Raw genomic sequence first — 19,335 nt, 5'->3', positions numbered from 1 at the left:
TCGGGATATAAGGTAGACAGCGTCTTTGAATAAATAACGGGCAGATGTTGTACTCTAATAGATCATTCGTAAGAGGGAAGGAATATCTACAGAGTTCAAATTATTTGTTCTGGTAAATCAAGAGTTACGACCGCTACCATGTTGCATTTTTAAACTTATTCGGGCTTTCCCAGCACTTCGGGTCGCCCTGCTTTTCAATGTGCAGTCGAAAGATTTGATAAGTTGCCACTATATATGATGTAAAGCTTTGATGCGAAAGAATTTGACAATGCCGCTGATGTTTACTTTCGGGAGAGCAGCGTTTTTGTTTTCGCGTCAAGGAAATTGTCTTAGCACGTACTTTTTTTCTTTTTGATTCCCTTCTCTAACCACGAAAAAAGGGTGAACAGGTGATTACGCGTTCTTTTTATGGCGTTCGAGATGAGGTTGCGCGCAAAGGTAAAAGACATAGTTGCCATTGACCCTGCCATTTCACGGCCCATTCCGCTGCCGCATTTTGCTTATTCGATGATGGAACTAGAAGATATGTGCATACCATCCCAGGGAGAAAATGCTGCCTTCTCCAACAGTTCCAATCATTAGACCGTTGTTTATAGGTATAAATGCTCCACAAACTTTCCTAGCCGAAATTGCATCGCAAAAGTATGACCTTGCAGGCAATTGCACACTCATCACTGTGTATGACCAAGAGCACGCCCGGCGCATTTCCCAGACTACATCGATGCAGATACGCCATAACGGAAAAGTAGTCTCTGTCCCCGTAGAAGTCAAAACGTCGCAACATCGGCCCAACACCACTCGGGGCGTCATAGAAGTGGAACCGGAGGAATCTAATGAGGAAATACAACGTTGGATCCGATGTGAGCAAGCAGAGGTGATCCACGTACAGAGGATAGGCAAGACTAACAGAGCAGTCATCACATTCGACTCTCCCACCCTTCCCAAGGTGGTAAAATACTATATGGCAATAGTCAAAGTCACAGCTTACCACCCCAAACGCATGGTATGCTACAATTGCCATCAAATAGGCCACATGGCCAAACACTGCCCTCACGCCACGGTATGTCGAACGTGCGGCAGAAGCCATCCAGATACTTCTGAATGTGGCCCTACCGTGTACTGTGTAGCCTGTAAAGACGTCGGACACATCTCCGTCAGTTCGAAATGCCCGAGCCGTCTCCCAGCTAAGACCAATTTACCGGCCAACGACATCGCTCGCGGAGTATCGTGGGCAAACAGAATTGCACAAAGTGCGGGGTATAGCTCCATGCGAGGCGCCTCCAGTAACCTTCCTGCCTCAGACCTCCGACACGCGCAACAAATCAACCTTCAAAACGACAATTCCCTGAGCTCAGAAGTACTGACACAACTGGCATCTCTTCGTCAAGAAGTACAACAGCTACGAAAAGAAAACCAGGAACTAAAGAAGGCACTGGCAGAACGGAATTCCCAAGCGTCGACGCCACAAGAGACAGGGCAGCCCAAGGGCTCTACCCGTCGCAGCAGGAGCCAAAGTAAGAAACTAACACCTACATCGCAACCAAGAATTGAACCAGAACTAATGCAAGTGCTCAACATAATACGATCGGAGATTCACAAGGAACGAGCTTCTCGGCAAGACGAAATAGGAAAGATTCGTATTCTTTTCGAGAGTTTCATGAAAGAGACGTCCTCCATGATCGAGTATATCACTAATAAACTACCAGATAAAGAGGAACCACCACGAAAGGTTCCCCCAAGAAACAACCCTACTCCTACGCAACAATGAACACTCTCAACATATTACAATGGAATTGCCGTAGCTACGTTACATGTTCGGCAATCTTATATCAAAAAGTACAGCAAATTCGCCCCCTCTTCGTACTCCTGCAAGAAACTCGATGTGTTCCGACTATACGCGGTTACGTCACATATTCTGACCCAGCCATTACTAATGCACGTAAAAGAACCATTAATGTCTCCAGTAACCCTACACCTTCGGCGCCGGGATACGCAATACTCCTGGCCAGAAGTGATATTGCTTGTAAACAAATCCGTTTAGCTGGTCTTACTTCAAAGCGACATGAGGTGATATTAGTGCATGCTCTTCTTCCATCCGGGAAGCCGATACTGGTGGCATCAGTGTACTACACACCAGTTAACAGTTCTGCATTTCAACCTTCATTCCAATGGCTGACAGATGTCATAAATCGGTATCCTAATGTCCCTATCGTGATAGGAGGTGATTTCAATGCTAGAAACACAGCTTGGGGGTACACTGATTCAAACAAGCGGGGTCGTGAAGTCGAAGAAGTTACGTCTATGAACAACCTCGCTCTCTTGAATGATCTCACGGTGGCTACTCGAGTTGGAGCACACCCCTCACAGCGAGACACGACACCTGACCTCAACTTCGCGTCTCATGGAGTAGCATCAGGGTGGAAAATATACGATACCACGTGGGGCAGCGACCATTTTCCTATTGCGATTACGCTCAAAGGGCGACGGAAAATTTCAAATAAAACTTTACAAGTTACCAACTGGAACAGCTTCCGTGCAATACTAAATGAATCATCGGAGATGTCCACAGATTTTACGTCCTTCGTTCAGACAATCCGGTCTGCAGCAGAGATGTCGCAGGAAGCGGTCACCTGCTCTGAAGACACACCGGCGCTTGATGGTCACCTTGCCAACTTATGGAAAAGAGCTAAGGACCTGACATGCAGATACCGACAACTTGGCAAAAGACACTGCGACCTGATAAAACTTCGCAAGCAATTTAAAATTATTCGGGATTATCAGAAGCAGCTTGCATATGACAACTGGCAGGAACTGTGCTGCCAAGTGGGGAAAGAGCGAGGCCTCTCTCGGCTTTGGGGCATCTATAGAAGCATGGCTGGAAAGGGAAAGAAACGGTCGCCGCTTCTCGCCACCCTAACGCTTAGTGCGCCTCCGGACCACGTAGAAAAAAACATTATTACAACCTTCTTCCCATCAGCTACTTCTACTCCCACTGATTATTTACCTCAAATTACGGTAAATAACCCGGACCCTTCTCTGGACACTCCTTTCACGCCTGCGGAACTTCGGGCTACAATACGGCAAAGCAAAACGAAATCGGCACCAGGGCATGACGGCATAACGTGGAAACATATACGCAACTTGGATGAACCGCAACTTGAACATCTGCTCAGTTTAATTAACGACTCCTGGCAATCGGGGGATATCCCGGAAACCTTTAAGCATACTTTGATCAATCTCATCCCAAAGCCTGGCAAAGACCCCTCAGAAGTAACCAACCTGCGACCGATCTCTCTTACCCCTACGCTGTGTAAATTGATGGAACGACTAATAAACAACCGAATGCAATATTACCTGGAACATGTGAAGGCTTGGTTTCATCCAGCACAAACAGGATTCCGACCGAACCTTGGTACGCATGACTGCCTCTGGCTACTTAGAAGAGTAATCAACCGACAAGCGAATCGCCGTGATCTTCCAGACTATGTCCTCACTGTCGACCTCCGCAAGGCCTTTGACAGAGTCGACCAGGCGGCCATACTGAACGCTCTTGCCCAGGCGTTCCCCAGTGTGCGTGCACAAAACTGGATACGCAGCTTCCTCAAAAATCGGCCGGTTCAGCTCTGTGGCTCACTGCCCGGATGGGCACCAAATACATACTACAACAAGAGGGGAGTCCCACAGGGATCTGTACTGGGCCCCGTACTTTTTAACATAGTTATGGCCCAGCTCGCAAAGGCATTGGAGAAAGAAACGTCAACTCGGTTCGCAATATACGCCGACGATATTACTATTTGGACCGAAGGCAGTGACTACCACACTAAGCAGGACATGATTACAGAACTACAAGCTGCGGTGAACACACTCGAGGATGTTTTACCCAATCTAGGCCTTGAACTAGCCCCAGAGAAAACCGAGCTTCTGGTTGTGACAAACTCCAAAGCAAACGCGCACACGGAGGATGCCATTCTGCATATCGGCGGAAGGGTCATAGAGGCAGCGAGAGGATCAGTTCGACTCCTTGGCCTTCCCCTCTGTAGCAGTGGCAGTCCCAAGGCTTGGTTGTCACAATTAAGACAAAAATGGAAACAGATGCTCGCACTAATGGTTCGTTTGTCCAATAAGTACGGCGGAGCAAATCAACGTGCATGCCTCTCCATGGCTCGAGCTGTCGCGGTTGGCACAATGACATATGGCGCTCCCATTTATGAACTTAACAAGACAAACCTTAAAACTCTCCGTGCTCTACATAGAGCTACTCTGAGAGCAATTACCGGCCTTCCAAAACACACCCAAATCGACGCCCTCGAGCGTGCTGTCCCCATCCCTCCAATAGACACTATTATGCACGGTACGCGATGTCAGGCTGAGGCTAAACGCAGCCTCACAAGACAGGGCATTGAACTTATGGCATGGGACGCCCAGAAGCCTCCCCCGGAAGTGCCTCTGCCGACTGTGTTGGCACCTTGGACGTTCACAGTCAATGTCCTAGGACACAGTTCCAGAGCGATACCACAAACCAAGTGCCATGCAAGAAAACGGCGAATTCGGCACCTACAGGACACCAAACTCAAAGGGGAAGTTGTCATTTTCACAGATGCAAGCATTACATCGAGTACTGTTGGCACCGCATGGATATGCCCGGAACAAACATCTTTAAATGGCAGCTCTACACTCCACTATAATAATGCCACAAGTCTGGAAGGTGAATTGCACGCTATAAATAATGCACTTAGTCATCTATGCTACGATCTCGACACCCGGCCCCCTGGACACGTGCGTGTCCTCACAGATTCGTTTGAGGCTGTACAAGAACTCCGGAAGCCTTTCTCATCCAACCCAATAGTGAACTCTATTTTGCTGCAAATGGAACTCCTCAGAGGACAGGGTGTACAAGGCCGAATTGACTGGACGCCGGGCCATGAAGACACGAACACAGGAAATCGGGCTGCCCACGAGGCAGCGCAGGAGAGCATCGCTCGTTCCTCTCCACCGAACTCCTCGTTGTCCTCTTCCACGCCCCCGGCTCTTCTCCTGCTCCGACTTAAGATGGCACGACAACAGGAACAACGGATGGCCTCCCCCACAGGTTACTTGTTCAATGTCGGCACGCAACCAAGAGCGGCTGAAGTGTTCATAAATAAGTTTTGTGCTGGTGCTGCGTATACTCCACATATAATTCAGAAATGGACCCGCAGACCTGAAGGACGGGAACATTGCCCTTATTGCAATATGGTCGTCAAATCTGATTTACACCATCTAATTTGGTCATGTGTATACTTCCAAAAGCATCGAACTCAGCTTCTATCCCGTCACACTCCGTTTACCTTCCCTGATATATCAGACAACATAGACCGCGGTGAGCTTCTTTCGGAGCTTGCTAGCTTCGCAATTAAGAGTGGTCTGGCGCGAGTCGTCTAGCACGGCGACGCCTAACCCGTCACACTGACTCAAAAACTGTGAAGTGTGAATAAGTTTGAAATGTGAATTAAGTGTGAAATGTGAGCTGAGTGTGAACTAAGTGTGAACTGTGAAGTGCGAACTAAGATCATATTCTATACACCCCCATTCCCATCCCAACCCCAACCACCCCCTCATTGGCTATGGCCTTCCTTTCAAATAAAAGCTTCAACTAACTAATTCCGAGGGATCTTCCGCGCCTTTCTCCGCAGCCTTGTCCTCCGCTGCCACTTCATCACTTCAGCTATCCGTGACGCAAACAGTCTTCCTAGAAGGCAGTGACACAACCCATTACTACCTCCCCTCTCCACCCACTTCTTTCCTGAGCAATGGGAGACACTGTTGACCAGCTGTTGTCAACTGAAGAACCAGACCCTCGTGGTGACGCGGGCGAAGACGGCTAGGGCACTAGTTTCCGGAATATAGTATTTCCACTCTTACTTGCGAGCTCACTAAAACGTTTTTCTTCCTTTCTCTACACACGCCGCCGAGTGTCCGCGCGCTATGGAACGCGTAGCATCCAATGGGCGCACTCCTTCCGAACCTGCCACCGTGATGGTGCATGTCTGGATCTAAGGTCATTGATCTTGTCCTTTCGAGACTATAGCAACCACAATCCCTCCTGTCTGGAGCGACCCGTGCCAACCGCTATTCATAAGCGTAAAGAGGGTTGACAGAGACGACGGACGTAACCTCATCCCTCCTCTTCTCTTGAGCTGAGAAACCGCCGCTTCTCCACTCGAGCGTAACAATGACATGTCACGCGCTCCTCGCACAGGAGTGACACGGGCGCCGCCCTTTTAAAGCGAAAGCTTTGTGGGGCCGGTGGTGTCCTATCAAAAGAAGGCATATCTCCATAGACCGGTCGGCCGACCGAAAAGCTCCGGTAAGATCTCTGGATACACGGCGTGTGCGTGAAACCGGGCCTGCATTGTGTCAAAACGGTTGCTTGAAAACCGCGAAACAGGAGCGGTTCCAGATAAGACAATAATGCACGCATCGACTATGAAGAAGGAGTAAAATGGTATACCTTTATCTCATAAACCACGTATCGGTATACATTTAAATCATTCGTAGATGTGTTTACTTAGTGCGCGAAAAAAATTGTCGCGTGTGTTCGTTTTTAGATGCGACGCATCTCATTCACTCGCCTTGTCCCTGTATCCATACGGCGTTGTTGTCGGCGTTGTCGGCGTCCACCCCTCCCCCATTATCCTCGCCGCGCCAGCTAAGCTCCCCGCCGCTCACCCCCTCTCCTCTCCGATAGCGAACACTCTCTCGCGAGGGGCATTGGATTAGATTCGAGTGGATTGGCTTGGCTTGGATTGGATTAAAGTGGATTGTGTTGGATTGCGTTGCGTCATAGCCGCGGCAGGCGCACTGGCGCCGGCGCGTCCCCTCACCGTTATGCGCGCTATAAAACGCGGTGCCTGCGCCGCTCCGCTCCATCGTTCCAGCGCCGTTCCTCCGCTGTCCAACGCTGCAACGTGAACCCCCTATGCGTCGCATCTACACAGGGGTTCCCGCGAGGGGAGGTGGGAGTTTTTATTCGGGATTTCGGTATTTCAAGGTTTCACGATCGGTTGGACGCACTTTTAGCTTTCGCGCTTGTCTCAACTTTCTTTGGGAAGGGATGGTAACATTTTTTCGCTCAATGGGCCACTTTTTGCAGTCGAATAATAACAGCTTCAAGCCTCGAACCCCTGTGGGGGGTGGGGGTGAGGTGTGGGGCAGAAGATTTATGGACGTATTCCAACAGCATCATCACCAGCCCGGTTGTGTCCACAGCAGGACTAGGACCTGTCCCAATGAGTTCCAGTTGTGCCTCGAGTCCATTATTTGTCCCCGAATTTCCTTAGCTCCATCCATCCATCCATCCATCCATCCATCCATCCATCCATCCATCCATCCATCCATCCATCCATCCATCCATCCATCCATCCATCCATCCATCCATCCATCCATCCATCCATCCATCCATCCATCCATCCATCCATCCATCCATCCATCTAATCCTTCGTCTTCCTCTATTTCGTCTGCCATATCTGGTAGCCATTCAGTTAAGCGGATGGTCCACCTGTCGTCCTTCACTCGCATAACATGGCCTGCCCAGCCGCACTTCTCTCGCTTAACTTGAGCTAACGTCTCTCTACCAGAGTTTCTAGAATTATGTCAGATCACAAGCGTGTTCAGAACACGACTCGTTGTCTCTCTTAGTTAAGCATGATTGCTCAAACGTGTATCGGTGTGACATACTCGCAGTGCAATGTCCTCCCTGACGTGCGTTTCCGGTCGCACGTGCGGTGCTCCTTTTCCGCTGCGTCTACGGGTTCGTTTCCCTCGGCCTCGAAGAGACAATGGGCTACACGAGCCGGCGTGCATCTCGTTCGCACACGTGGCGAGCCCGCCCGGACAAAGGGGGGCGTGGTTTTCGTGCAGCGGGGTGCTGCGCACAGGTGAAAGCACAAAGGAGGAAATTTCAGCTAGATGGGGCTCAGGTAATAGCGTCATTTTCAACAATTAAGATATACCGGGCGTACCTTGCTAGAAATACGCGTTTCTGTTAGGAGATAAAATGCTTGGTTCCAAGAGAACAACCATCGGGGCTAACTCCCCTTTGCAAAAGGTAGGCCTGTAAGGACAGAGAAAATGATGACTATGACGGAGTTTTTCTCGCAACAAAATATACATTTTCGGCATAGGCGGGGTCCAAATTAAACCTGAGCTCGTCAATAGTGTGCCGTGCTCTCTAGGGGGTATCCAAGCCCGGAGGGTGTATCAGTCGGAAGAGAGTATGGCGTGGATGATTTTGCGAACATACGGAGAAATTTTTCGATTTAGCCAAGCATACATGGTGCATTACTGTCATCATTATTCACGTCTCGCTAGCCGAGGCATGACATTCCGCTCAGAAGAGGCAGCGGCAGGCCATCCCAATGCGTACCACAAGATGACCCAGCAGTGGAGACAGGAATGACGAAAAGAGAAACTTTGGGCTGCCTCATCATGAGCAACATTGTGATGTGTCATCAAGTGCCATGAGTGAGTGCGGCCCGTTGCTCAGGTTCACACGAAGGAAGAAACGACTTTTTTCAGGGCCTGTTTAAGCCACCTATCACAGGTTTTCTGTTCAGCCTCTCAATGCCGATTAGCAAAACGGACAGACCAGTTTTTTTTTTCCATGGCGGAATTTGTCGACGCCACCTATTTTCAGCCCGGCCTCGCCGAGCTGTAACTGGCCCGCTCATAACCCGGGACAAAAAGCCCTGTCTTTTAAAGCGAAAGCATTGGATGACCCATTGAACGAAAACGGCTCTGTCAGTGGCGTCTGTGACAGCGAAGTGGCTCCTAAACCCACGTGACTGCCCAGCGTCCCATAACGCGTGCTTCGTAATAGAGTACAAATAAGGACTACACTGCTAGGCAATTCCTCCGCATTCGCAGAGCCGTGGTGGCTGCGGCCACTCGTTCGGCGTCCGGCTGCTGCGACATGTCACCAAACACACCTCGCACTGGCCCGAACAGGAGGCGCAGTTAGTGGGTTAGGATGCTTTGCGCTGCAGTAGGATTTTGAGATACCGTCTACTCCGGTATACAGCCAAAACACTAACCTAAAAACTCTAAAGAATAACCCGCACTTAATTTAACCGTAAAACGTTATTCGCAACGGAAAACTCAAAGCAGCACTTAGCGGCATTCACTAGGACATTACTGCTCTCGCGCTCACAACTCACAAGAAATGCTTAAATGTCATCGGGCTTGTATAGCAGCTGAGCAGTTATAGACTAACTACCAGTTTTGGGGGATCCATGCAGCGAGATTGAGAGCCACTCCCTTTCTGCTAGCTTCGGCACACCGTTGCCCTTCGACCAACTGTTCGCCTCCGCCGCTTCGTATTTTGATAAAACAATGGCCTTCAGAAAGGTCTTCCCAGCAATGCGTTTGTACTGCGCAGTGAAGCCGACTTTCAGGAGATGGGCGTGAACTTGGTCATTGTAAGATGGCTCTCTCACATCGTGTGTTACGCAGTAAAGCCTGCTCACAATTCTGCTGAACGTCTCGAAAGAGAATGGAGGACGGAGTTGACTCTTTTATCGAAAGGGAAGGGAGAAGTTGACTCAGCCGATAACTGCCTCTCGGGTTGAGGGCACCTTAATCAAAACTGAGTCTAGGGGCAGGAGTGACAGCAAAGAGGATGGAAAGGGAGAAGAAGAGAGATGCTGGATTACAAGTCGTGCGTGAACAGCACTGGCAGCACCAGCATCTCCGGAGGGTGACTGAGTGCACGCCGGGCAAGGGCAATGATGCTTCTCCGACGACTATTTATTTGTACTTCAAGAACCATCTCACCTATCCCCACCTTCCGATGTGTTTTTTTAGGTGCGGAGTACCTTAGGACCACACAATGTCCGTCCGCATCCGTGCGCATAGCATTTATAATCGCAAAAAATCACACAGGCACCGCCAGGATGCGAGCCTGTGTCTAGTAGACCAGACAGAGTTAGTGTCAGTCGTCTTACCCATTGAGCTGCGACCGTGAGTTAGTACCCGAGAGTCAAACGGCTTGCTCCCTCGCCCCTAAAGGTGTGGAATACCTTAGGAGCTCCCAATGTCCGTCCGCGGCCATTCGTGCGCACACCACCATCAAGCGAAAATGAAGCGAAATTCGATTTGAGCCGTGAGTTGCACTTTCATTGAGGGAATAATCAAGGTGCAACTCACGGCTCAAGTTGAATGACAGTCGGGGCGCAAATCGGATGTCACTCGGGGCGCAACTTGGATGTCATTTCGAGTCCCCGTACTCCACACTTTCGCCATCGCCCATGGAGTGGAGATACTTCGCTCTAGAAGGAAAATGCATTCCGCAACGCCAACCGCGAGACCTATAGATAACCGGTTTGCCAGCGGCGGCTGCAGTCACCCTCGCGTGCTCTAGTTTCCCGAGCGATGCTGCAAGAACCTAACAGTGTTCCGTTTGTCCGCAGGGCAGTGGGGGTGTAGCGCAGATGGTAGAGCGCTCGCTTAGCATGCGAGAGGTACTGGGATCGATACCCAGCACCTCCATGTGCCTTTTCTACATTTTGCGCTTTCTTATTTTACCCCTCGTAAGTGCGGCAAGAGTGAGACGGGAGCGAAATTCCGTTCCGAGATAGGTACAAGCCGGGTACTTCCGGTGCGGTGCAGAACATCGACTAAACGTGTTGACACGCCACGCCCCATGTTTAAACCGACATGTACGATACGAAACCACCATTATACGTAGAGAATCCTCACAATTGAGTTAAGAGAGAATTTCACAGTAAAAAAAAATCACGAGTCTTGCGGAAAAGAATGACATTGCGGGGGCTAGGACTACTGTTCTCTTTATTGAGGCAGAGCAGGTGAGTTGTTTTAGCACTTGCCTAAAGGAATAGAAGGACTGTTCAAACCAGGAGATGGCACTGGGTGCGCACAGGAAGTTCCAGGCTTGCACCTACATGGAAACAGAATTTCGCTCGCGCGATACACCAGATGTGCATGCGATTTTCGCACTTCTCTTTCCAGCCTTGTGTAACTTTCTCTTCTGAATTTCTACATTTAAGGAAAAAGATATGTGAGTAAAAAACGTTTTTGAAATTGTAACTGTTTTTTCGACAGCGTTCGCTTAAAGTAATGGTTTGGAGGGTCGTGGCGGTTTAAGCATGCTGTTAGACGATAAAACGAATAATTGTCGAAAGGCCCGCACAACTAGGGTCGTGCAGCATAATAAATCTGAAAAGCGACGGATTCGATACATTGCCGCACTATCAACCTGAAAGCTCGTCAGCTTTCATGAAATATTTTTTTTCTATCTCTTTCTTTCTCTATCAACCTGAAAGAACTTGGTAGCTGTAGTTATTGTAGAAACACTAGCCGATCAAAATAACATAAAACGAAGGTGAGTGTCCTCTTCTTAGTTCAGAAAGCCACTAGCGACCACTGCTTCTCTAGCCCGGGAGATCAGGCGTTCCCGAGTCTCGTGCTGAGAGCTGGTCAGTCCGCTTTCCCACTGCTCCGGAGTGCCGGGTGGTCCGCGCAGTAGTGAATAAGTTTATCAGGCAAACAAAGTGACTATGAATAGTTAATTATAACAATAGTTAATAATGTGCGCATTATTAGTCATTATAGGTGCATTGCAATTACTACTATGGACGTAAATATGTGTATCCGTACATGTTTGGGGGTAAAAAAAAATCCCGGGCCATCTCCACTAGCGTGAAACCTGGGGAGGGGCGAAGCATGCAGTGTGTTAGGGTATTCTTGGCACCTTGGCGTTTTTGCCAGCAAAGATGAAACCGTTTGGAAGTGGAGGTAGACAGCCTTGCTGTAAAAGTATCTTGTCTTTGTAGCACGAAGCTCTCTAGCGCGAGGAATAAACGAGTGTGCCGGTGTTTTTTAGTACGCCTTACGTTCTACCGTGAGGCGTAAACGAGTTTACCGCTGTTTAGGTACCGTAACTACATGAGACGACGATTACGATGACTACGATGACGACAGGAGACGCCAACAGCCCCAGCTCCTAAGGGGCTTTGCCCTTAAATAATTACATTTTTACAGCCGCCCTATTCCATAGGGGCGATTTGCTGTAAAAAACGGGTCAACTTCCCAAGTCTTGTAGTCCTGCACAAGGGCGGAGCCCCAGGACGGGGAGTCACTTGTACCTATTTCACCGTTAGGTGCCCGGCGCCTACCGGGCACCTACCAGGCACACGAATGCACATTGGGACTTCCGCAGCCCCGGTGGACGCTCTACTCGTACCCGCCTGTGGCAGGGCATGCCACCGAACTCTTTCACCCCCGGCAATACGGCAACGCGGCCTTAAGGCCGGTGGCTCCGCCCGATTTACAAGGGTCAGGGGCCCCTCGCAAGGGTAAAGGCAGCTTTCAAGTGGGCGCACGCTCAAGTCGGCAATTCCCCCTTTCAAGTGAGCGCACTAGAGCAGGGGCGCCTGTACCCATTAAAGGAACCGGTGGGTCTCCGGTGGTACACGGATTCGAATCCGGTACCTCCTCCATACGAGGCGGGCGCTATTCCTCTGAGCCGTGTGCTGTGCTGCGTGAATGGCGATTTCCGAAAAGGTAAGGAAGGAAGAAAAAAAGAACGGAAAGGCCGGGAGGTCAACCAGGTGTAGAGCCCGGTTTGCTACCCTGCACTGGGGGAATGGGGTTCAGGGAATAAAAAGGGGGGGAGAAGAGGAAGAGATAGGAGTGGGAAAGCGCGCACTCTAGTCCCGTTTCGGGCACTATAGTCTTTCAAGCAAGTTCGTTATATTGCTGGAACTTGTGAACGATATATTTGGCCCTTTTAACTTGTGAGCAAATAGCACACAGCTTTTAAATTTTCTTAAGCCATGGGCAGTACAATGTGCATATATAACCGTCATTTACCTTATTTAGGAGCGTTACATATTTGATTTGATTTTTTTTTATTTGATTTGATTTTCTATTTCTTGGCAAAAACCCAGGGGAGGCTGAGACTAAAGGCGAGCGTTGCCTGACAGAGGCCTCAGCCACCCGATTTACAGCGTACATAACAACACGTCTGTTCACAAATTTAAGCATGATAGCACAATCGTAATAGAGAAATAGGACAAAGCAAACTCACTTCTTATGTACTATACAAAGCATAGGACTCAAATTCACAAAGGGATCATAATGTTCACATAAACGCAGTAATTCGTACGCATGAACTTTCATCAGTTACACTACTATGTCACAATTACGTATTAATATATTTTTGTTTGTAATTGTTTTTAATTTCTACCTTTAGGGGAACATGTACACATATACTTCGAACCTTTAATTATATATCAGTCTTGCGAGCGTTTTGCTTAAGTAACACTTCTTTGTCCTGTTTTTTAAACGTAAGTTCACTGGCGTCGAGGTTTTAGTTTTTCTCCTAATTTATTAAATATTTCAGTTGACCGGTACAGGAAAGATTGCTCACCATAGCTCGTTCTTACTTCTGGGGCGGTATTCTCGAGTTTTGTCTCTTTTGCGTCCCTTTCAAAAGTGTCCCTTTTGGCGAGTCCTGATTGGCTAAAAGCCAACAACCGGAAGTGACGTAACGCAAGCGCGGCAAACCTACTGCCAACCTTCCTCCATGCTGCCAACGTCCACCTCTTAACCGGAAGTTACGTCACGATGAAAGGGACGCAAAAGGGACGTTTTCAAAAGGGACAGTTACGAGAATACCGCCCCTGGAGTGTGCCGTATTGTGCGCCTGAGATGGTAGCCAGAAGATTTTTTGTTAACTTGATTGTGGGTCTTTTGGTGTGCAGAACCTTTATGTAATAGATTTGGTCAGCTCGAAGCATTGACTATTCAGTAAATAAAGGACTGGTCCTCAAATCTGCGTTACAACCACGATAATATAAATATATGCGGAAAATTGTTTTTTTTTTGCAATACAATGAGCCTGTTATAATTAGTTTTAGTTGTGGTCCCCCACACCAACATCCCGTAGCATAGTTTCGAATAAATGAGAGCATTGTATAAGTTTTGTTTCAACCATGGTGGTATCAAATGGCCGATTCTATATATGAGACCTATACTTTTAGAGAGTTCGGAGGACATTTGAGCAATATGCGTATTCCACGAAAGTTGTTCTTGAAACCAAACACCTAAGAACTTCTGTTGTCCGGTGGGTCTCCTGAAGGATCTCTACCGGCTCTCCATTTAAATGCGTGAATTGCGACTGTGTTATTGTTTTTCTACTTGCTATTTTGTTAACAGTGTCCCAGACGTTCTTAGGCTGGCCTCGTATGTGGAAATCGTTTGTTGTATTTTTTGCGTAGCTTTTTGAATAATTGCTGGAAACAGAACTGTGAACCAGTGGTTCTGTGCGGTGGGCGCCAGGACCGTGTCGAGCTGTTGATTACAAGCTCTCTTTCTTGTTTTCTGCATTTGTGCATGTTGGAAATGCTGCAGTAACTTTGGAACCTCTAAAGTGGGAGAGGTGCACTCTCCCGATTTCAGGCCTCTAGGCCAAAGGGTAGGGGTGCGAAATACATGTCAAGCAGGTGACCCGAGGGTCTTCGGTAGAGACTCGCATCCTTTGCTTATCTATCAAGAGCTAACTAGGCATTATAAGCACCAAATAATGACCTGTGCTCCCACCCACGAATCCCTAACCAAGGGACAGGAGCACTGCCTCCGGCTCCTCAAACAAATACCTTTCCCCACCCGACCGAACTCCACTTGCTTCATGAAACGCAGTGCTTGCCGCTGTGCAAATCCTGCGCTGCCCCTGGCACCCTGTGTCACATGGCGCAAGAGTGTTCGGCAAACGCCAAGATTGCTAGGATTCCGCATAGTTCTTTTGAACACTGGGAGGAGGAGCTGTACAGCTCCGATTCCGATTTCCAGCTTCGGCTGGTAAAAAGGGCCATTGCAGCAGCAGTCTCCTGTGAAGCCATGGGCTGAGGACCCCACCCCGCATTACGATGCACGTACTAAGGTTTGTTTTTAGATTTAACTCGCCCTGTCCCTCCGGCGTCTTCTGGCGTCCGTAGTCCGCATCCCTCCCCCATTCTCCTCGGCGCGCCAGCTGCGCGCTAACGCCGCTCTCACCGCAGCGCCATCTGCGTGTTAGCGCTCGCTCCCGTCGCCGTGCCAGCTGTGCGTCAGCGAGCGATACCGCTCGGATAAACATCTAACACATGCGCATGCGCTGCTCTCTCATTCCCCTCACCGTTAACGCGTGGTACATATAAACGCGGTAACTGCGCCGCTCCGCTCAGTCGTTCCGCCGCTCCGATGACATCCGATGACCAGCGATGATTTGAATGGAGACTAACAGGCCTGCTATCGCGATGGTCGGCGCAACCGTACGTAATATAATGGAAACAACAACAAATTGACACTCTAAATGGAAACAACATAACGGAAACGCAACGGAAACCCCACGATGCGTCGCATATACCCATGGTTCCCCTCGCGGGAAGATGGTGTCAATTTTTTTCTCTCTCTCTGTCTCTTTCTTTCTTTCTTTCTTTCTTTCTTTCTTTCTTTCTTTCTTTCTTTCTCTCTCTCTCTCTCTCTCTCTCTCTCTCTCTCTCTCTCTCTCTCTCTCTCTCTCTCTCTCTCTCTCTCTCTCTCTCTCTCTCTCTCTCTCAGTCAGCCTACTGTTCAGCCGGTCCGTGGGTCGGTCGAACTTTGCCTCAAAGGCTTTTTGGAAACACGAGCCGGCTCAGCGCGAATTCAAGGTATTAAGCAGCGCCAATTCCCGCGCTTTACATGCGATCTTGGGAAGCATGTGATTGTACCAATCAGTGGGAACAATAGAGCAACCAACTGAACAGCGACACCGATAGATGTTAGCACAGTTTGTTAGCGTTGTAGCTAATATTAAAACAGATGATTGAAGCGACTCGCTTTGTGAGAATTTGAAATGTTCATGACTGGAAAACCTCCATTACACTGGTTACACAATTTGAGAATTAGAGATGGTGCGCTGAGCACGTACTGTTGCTGTGCGGGGGCGTGATGCGTCTCTCTGGGGCGGAGATCACGCCACCAGACTGAGTTTGAAATCCAAACCACCCGAACCCCACACCCTTGTACGCAAAATACATGCGGTGGCTCGGGGCCTCGGAAGGGTTCGGGCGCTTCAAGATGGCAGTTGGCGGTAATTTACGTTCCTACAGCCCTTTGTAGGACAGGGTGGTGTCATGTGCTTCGGGGTCTTCTCCTTGGTTGCCGTTGTATGCTTTTCTACTCTTTCGTCGGCCAGGATGGATTCTACAAGCACTGCGAACTGATTGGAAAGTTTGGAGCTGGCATTATGACAAATGTTGCCCGCTACAAACATCGGGTGAGTGCAACCATGCAGAAAGTAAGTAAACCGTAGGGAGAACGAACCAAAGTGAACCAGTCACCAAATGCGGAAATACGTAAGGGGACATCATGTTAGCTGTTAGCAGTAACGCCAGTGGTCACTCTCACTCCTGAATTGCAAGATTTAACCTTCTATTACTCCTTCCCCATGCGGGTGAGCACTTGCATTCGGAACGGCATCGTGATTCGGCTAATCACAGTTTTTAAATGTGGCTTGTCGACCGGTAACATGAATCCTCCTGCCAGAGCGACAAATTACTGACAATTATGGACTTCATGCCATGTGTCTCACTTAGCTCCCATCACCAGCGGAGCAGGTTTGAGATCACACGCTTCGTTCGAAACAGAGACCCAAGCGATGATGGGATTTTCGTCAATCATTGCGCTGATAAGAGGACGTTGGTAGCCCCTCCCCACAAAGAAAAGCAGTCGATTTCAGCACCCTGCGAATGCTAAGCGAGCGCTCTACCCCGCGCTGTAGAGATGCGGCAATGGGAGCTCCGACACGTGTCGAGTCAGACGGCCACGTCCGAGTGCAGAGTACTCAAGGGCAACCGAGGTGCGGTCGATTGCAACCGGTTGCCGCACGAGTTTCCCGTTTCACTTTATAATATTCGCCCGCGCCTTGTACGTGGATTGAGATAGCCCGTATGGATTACTCGGCGGGCAGGCAGAGTTTGGGCGGAAGATTTATTACAATGTATACTTTTATGGTACGAGTAAGTGCACTACGACGATAAGGTACCATTTTTTCCATTTTTAAGCATGTACTAGTTCTTCAGTCTATTTAAGTCCCCAGCAGTACGAAAGACCCTTTTTGTCACCGTGTCAGCGGTTACAGTCGAATAGTACAAGAGTGCGGCCGCATGCTGTTGTGGTGAGGGTGTAATCGTTTTGGTTGAGACGGCGTTCCGATAGCATGGTTCACCTATATAGTTTAGATTCATTGGTAACCGTTGTTATTTAACCGGACCATACAATATTCCAGAAAATCAATGCACAAAGCAAGCGTTGATGACTCACAATCGACTAAACACCATTACTAGACGAACTGGAGAAACATTAAAGCTTTCAATGCCGTCCGCTGCTAACGATAAGTTCACAGCTGCAGTCAAGTTAGTGTAACTAGAAATCACGCGTTTAATCAATAAACCTGCCTGACCCTACGTGACTGCATTTGAGAGAGAGCGGTGTTCAATGCTGTACTTTTATTCGCTAAGTGCAATTTACTCCCTGGCCCAGACTGATTGTGACAGGAATTTATTGACAGGAATGTATTGTATTGTAGAACTATCAACTGACAGTTTGCCCCTCTTCACACTGGCAAAAAAGCAACGGGCAGCCTGTTTATGTTAAAGAAAAACCGGCAACCGGAACCGAACCCGATTTTCACGAGGAACCGCAACCGAACCGAACCCGTACTTTTTCTGCAATTTTGGAGCAGAACCCAAACCGGAATGAATCGAAGGAACCATTACGAACTGGTTCCAGGAACGGTTAGTGAAACGGTTCTGGAATGGTTAAATTCAACGGAAGAATATCGAGTCGGTAGGCCCAATCTCGATGTTTTAATAGCGAAGCTATGTAGCAAGCCGTATTTTTTCGTGTCCCCAGTTAAAAATACTAAGAAATTGCCGAGCGTGCGTCCGTGAGCGCGGGCCTCGCGGCGACCGCCTGGCGTCTTCGGCGCAGGTTTGTCAAACCAGGCATACCCACTAAGGGAGATTGCTCAAGATTGGAAAAAAAAAAAGAAAAAGGAAAAGCTCCAGCGTTCGCCGTAATTGTGGTAACACTTGTCCAGGACGAGAAAGACACGGCATAGCGTACGCCCCTCCAATGTGATGTCCAACGATTAGCACTCCCTAAAAAAATGAAAGAAGCTCACACTTGCAGCAACAATGATGGAGTAGCGGTCGTTGCGGCAGCGAAAAAGAAGCAAATCGGCCGCAATCGTGGACTTAAAATGTCGTGATGGCCATGAAGGTTGCGTACAGCTTCGCTACCTTCAATTCTTACGGGTTAGTGTGAGCTTCCTAATTGCCCTTGGCATTTGAAAATTTTGCTGTGTCTCCCTCTAAACCAATTAGAATATTTAGTTGCATATAAAAAATCCAGAAAGATTTTGGGTGACCACAACCTAAATGATATAAAATGCCCTTCTATATGGATGCATTGTGCTGTGTTGTAGTTTCTAGAGTAAGATTGGCATCCCACACTGAAGATTCTAAATAATTGCTCGCGTGCGCTGAAATTTTATTGGAAATATTTCTGTTCATTGACGGCGCAACCAAGAGCTTAAACAGCTCTGCTGCTAATTAAACTTGATTATATTATTGAACTAAAATAAATGATTAAATTTAAGCCTGCAGCCATAAAGAGTATTGCTTTCACACTCACACACGTAAGGAGCCTTAAGGGTCTGTGTGAACGTTTTATTCGCATCAGTTTTGTAATCGTTAGCCTCTGATTAAAAAAAAACATTTCGCAGTGGATTGTACAGTCAACTGCCTTGTCAATATCTACAAAAGAAACCTACATTATGAATTCGTTATGCCCACCTGACAGAGAAATGACGAAACGAAAACGGAGCACTAAAAAGTACAAAAAGACACTCCTGCTTTCTCTCGCTGAACCCGCTTGAACCCGTTTGAACCGGTTCGAACCGGAACGGAGTGGTGCTCGGGAACCTAATTTGGAACCGAATCCGAGCAAATTTCGGTTAGACACTCTGACCAGGATTCACACATTTGTTGGTCAGTGTCAACTGATACAGGGACTGTACGGTTGGCCCATCGGATGCAAATGGACGTTCAGTACTCAAGTGGCTATTTGGGCTTGTTGGTTGAACATAATTAGGGTACGACAGCGCTGTTGGAACACGGACGGAAAGGAAGAGATATAGACACGCACGAGCGCTGGGCGTTCAGGTTCTTTCCCAACCTGCCGTTCATTTACCGAGCTGCGTGCAAGCACCGTGGATGCTACATTGTTCTCAACCATCCATCGACATCAGCGCGT

General features: G+C 48.5%; 1 non-coding gene across 1 annotated transcript; it reads left to right on the top strand.

The window, feature by feature from the left end:
* The first annotated feature begins 10,451 nt into the window (after nucleotides 1–10,451).
* Trnaa-agc (transfer RNA alanine (anticodon AGC)) lies at nucleotides 10,452–10,524 on the top strand. The gene has a single exon. It is a non-coding gene; the product is annotated as a tRNA-Ala (tRNA).
* The last annotated feature ends 8,811 nt before the right edge of the window (nucleotides 10,525–19,335 follow it).

The sequence above is a fragment of the Haemaphysalis longicornis genome, unplaced genomic scaffold (genome assembly GCF_048455015.1).
Source record: "Haemaphysalis longicornis isolate Haplotype H1 unplaced genomic scaffold, Haemaphysalis longicornis Haplotype H1 scaffold_5, whole genome shotgun sequence".
Classification (NCBI taxonomy): Eukaryota; Metazoa; Arthropoda; class Arachnida; order Ixodida; family Ixodidae; genus Haemaphysalis; species Haemaphysalis longicornis.
Note: the sequence above shows the minus strand (reverse complement) of the source record. Positions and strands in the feature narration are given on the sequence as shown.